This window comes from Arachis hypogaea, chromosome 20 (genome assembly GCF_003086295.3).
Source record: "Arachis hypogaea cultivar Tifrunner chromosome 20, arahy.Tifrunner.gnm2.J5K5, whole genome shotgun sequence".
Taxonomy (NCBI): Eukaryota; Viridiplantae; Streptophyta; class Magnoliopsida; order Fabales; family Fabaceae; genus Arachis; species Arachis hypogaea.
This window is the reverse complement of record NC_092055.1, coordinates 37744244-37747696: the sequence shown is the minus strand read 5'-3', so window position 1 is coordinate 37747696 and position 3453 is coordinate 37744244. Positions and strand designations below refer to the sequence as shown.

At 41.7% G+C, this 3453-nt stretch overlaps 1 non-coding gene across 1 annotated transcript; it reads left to right on the top strand.

Annotated features, from left to right (window-relative positions):
- The first annotated feature begins 2876 nt into the window (after positions 1–2876).
- LOC112787477 (small nucleolar RNA R71) lies at positions 2877–2984 on the top strand. Its single transcript, XR_003194889.1, has one exon. It is a non-coding gene; the product is annotated as a small nucleolar RNA R71 (small nucleolar RNA).
- Positions 2985–3453: the final 469 nt, after the last annotated feature.

Here is a 3453-nt window from a genome sequence, read left to right as displayed (position 1 = left end):
CCTCCTATAGCAAGCTGTGTGTTGGTGGATCACCTTTGTCAATGGCTACCTTCCATCCTTCCAGTGAAAACTACGCTCACGCGCTCTGTCACAGCACGGCTAATCACCGGTTGGTTCTCGATCCGGTTGGAATAGGATTTACTATCCTTTTGCGTCTGTCACTAACGCCCATCCTTCAGGAGTTTGAAGCTCGTCACAGTCATTCAATCCTTGAATCCTACTCGGAATACCACAGACAAGGTTTAGACTTTCCGGATTCTCATGAATGCCGCCATCAGTTCTAGCTTATACCACGGAGATTCTGATTAAGAGATCTCAGAGATACTCATTCAATCGGATATAGAACGGAGGTGGTTGTCAGGCACACGTTCATGGTTTGAGGAAGGTGATGAATGTCACTGATCATCACCTTCATCACAGTTAAGCGCGAATGAACATCTTAGATAGGAACAAGCGTGTTTGAATAGAAAACAGAAATACTTGCATTAATTCATCGAGACACAGCAGAGCTCCTCACCCCCAACAATGGGATTTAGAGACTCATGCCGTCAGAGAATACAAAGTTTAGATCTGAAATGTCATGAGATACAAAATAAGTCTCTAAAAGTTGTTTAAATACTAAACTAGTAGCCTAGGGTTACAAAATATGAGTGGACTATGATGGATGATGCAGAGGTCCACTTCTGGGGCCCACTTGGTGTGTGCTGGGGCTGAGATTTGAGTGAGTCACGTGCAGAGGCCATTTGTGGAGTTGAACGCCAGTTTTTATGCCAGTTTGGGCGTTCAACTCCAGTTTTTGATCCTTTTCTGGCGCTGGACGCCAGAATTGGGCAGAGAACTGGCGTTGAACGCCAGTTTACATCGTCTATCCTTGTGCAAAGTATGGACTATTATATATTTCTGGAAAGCCCTGGATGTCTACTTTACAATACAATTGGAAGCATGCCATTTCGAGTTCTGTAGCTCCAGAAAATCCAATTTGAGTGCAGGGAGGTCAGAATCCAACAGCATTAGCAGTCCTTTTTCAGCCTGAATCAGATTTTTGCTCAGCTCCTTCAATTTCAGCCAGAAAAATACCTGAAATTACAGAAAAACACACAACTCATAGTAAAGTCCAGAAATATGAATTTTTTCTAAAAACTACTAGAAATAGACTAAAAACTAACTAAAACATACTCTAAACTATATGAAATTATCCCCAAAAAGCGTATAAAATATCCGCTCATCATGGGCTCTCATGGAGCCTCACAGATGTTCAGAGCAATGTTGGAACCTCCCAACACCAAACTTAGAGTTTGAATGTGGGGTTTCAACACCAAACTTAGAGTTTGACTGTGGGGGCTCTGTTTGACTCTGTATTGAGAGAAGCTCTTCATGCTTCTTCTCCATGGTTACAGAGGGATATCCTTAAGCTTTAAATACAAGGGAGTCTTCATTCACTTGAATAATCAATTCTCCTCTATCAACATCAATCACAGCTTTTGCTGTGGCTAGGAAGGGTCTGTCAAGGATGATGGATTCATCCATACACTTCCCAGTCTCTAGGATTATGAAATCAGCAGGGATGTAATGGTCTTCAACCTTTACCAAGACATCCTCTACAAGTCCATAAGCTTGTTTCCTTGAATTGTCTGCCATCTCTAATGAGATTCTTTCAGCTTGCACCTCAAAAATTTCTAGTTTCTCCATTACAGAGAGAGGCATGAGGTTTATGCTTGACCCTAGGTCACACAGAGCCTTTTCAAAGGTCATGGTGCCTATGGTACAAGGTATTGAGAACTTTCCAGGATCTTGTCTCTTCAGAGGTAATCTCTGCCTAGTCAAGTCATCCAGTTCTTTGATGAGCAATGGGGGTTCATCCTCCCAAGTCTCATTACCAAATAACTTGGCACTTAGCTTCATGATTGCTCCAAGGTACTTAGCAACTTGTTCTTCAGTAACATCTTCATCCTCTTCAGAGGAAGAATACTTATCAGAGCTCATGAATGGTAGAAGTAGATTCAATGGAATCTCTATAGCCTCAGTGTGAGCCTCAGATTCCCATGGTTCCTCATTAGGGAACTCCATGGAGGCCAGTGGATGTCCATTGAGGTCTTCCTTAGTGGCGATCACTGCCTCTTCCTTCTCTCCAGGTTCGGCCATGTGAGACGTGTTTATGGCCTTGCACTCTCTCTTTAGATTCTCTTCTGTATTGCTTGGGAGAGTACTAGGAGAGAGTTCAGTAATTTTCTAATGGAGGACCTTGTTTCAGTCATGAAACTTTGAGTGGTTTTAATTAGATCAGAGACTACAGTTGCTAATTCAGAGTGGCTCTGCTTAGAATTCTCTGTCTGTTGCTGAGAAGATGATGGAAAAGGTTTGCTATTGCTAAACCTGTTTCTTCCACCATTATTGTTATTGAAGCCTTGTTGAGGCCTTTGTTGGTCCTTCCATGAGAGATTTGGATGATTTCTCCATGAAGGATTATAGGTGTTACCATAGGATTTTCCCATGTAATTCACCTCTTCTATTGCTGGGTTCTTAAGATCATAAGCTTCTTCTTCAGATGAAGCTTCCTTAGTACTGCCTAGTGCAGCTTGCATTCCAGACAGACTTTGAGAAATCATATTGACTTGTTGAGTTAATATCTTATTCTGAGCCAATATGGCATTCAGAGTATCAATCTCAAGAACTCCTTTCTTCTGATTTGTCCCATTATTCACAGGATTCCTTTCAGAAGTGTACATGAATTTGTTATTTGCAACCATTTCAATGAGTTCCTGAGCTTCTGCAGGCGTCTTCTTCAGATGAAGAGATCCTCCAGCAGAGCTGTCCAATGACATCTTGGACAGTTCAGATAGACCATCATAGAAGATACCTATGATGCTCCATTTTGAAAGCATGTAAGAAGGACACCTTCTGATTAATTGCTTGTATCTTTCCCAAGCTTCATAGAGGGATTCACCTTCCTTCTGTCTGAAGGTTTGGACTTCCACTCTAAGCTTACTCAATTTTTGAGGTGGAAAGAACTTTTCCAAGAAGGCATTGACTAGCTTTTCCCAAGAGTTCAGGTTTTCTTTAGGTTGTGAATCCAACCATGTTCTAGCTCTATCTCTTACAGCAAAGGGAAAAAGCATAAGTCTATAGACCTCGGGATCAACCCCATTGGTCTTGACAGTGTCACAGATTTGTAAGAATTCTGCTAAGAACTGATGAGGATCTTCCAATGGAAGTCCATGAAACTTGCAATTCTGTTGCATTAGAGAAACTAATTGAGGCTTAAGCTCAAAGTTGTTTGCTCTAATGGTAGGGATTGAGATGCTTCTCCCATAGAAGTCAGGAGTAGGTGCAGTAAAGTCACCAAGCACCTTCCTTGTCTTGTTGACATTGTTGTTGTTTTCGGCTGCCATGGCTTCTTCTTGTTTGAAAATTTCTGTTAGGTCCTCTATAGAGAGTTGTACTTTAGCTTCTCTT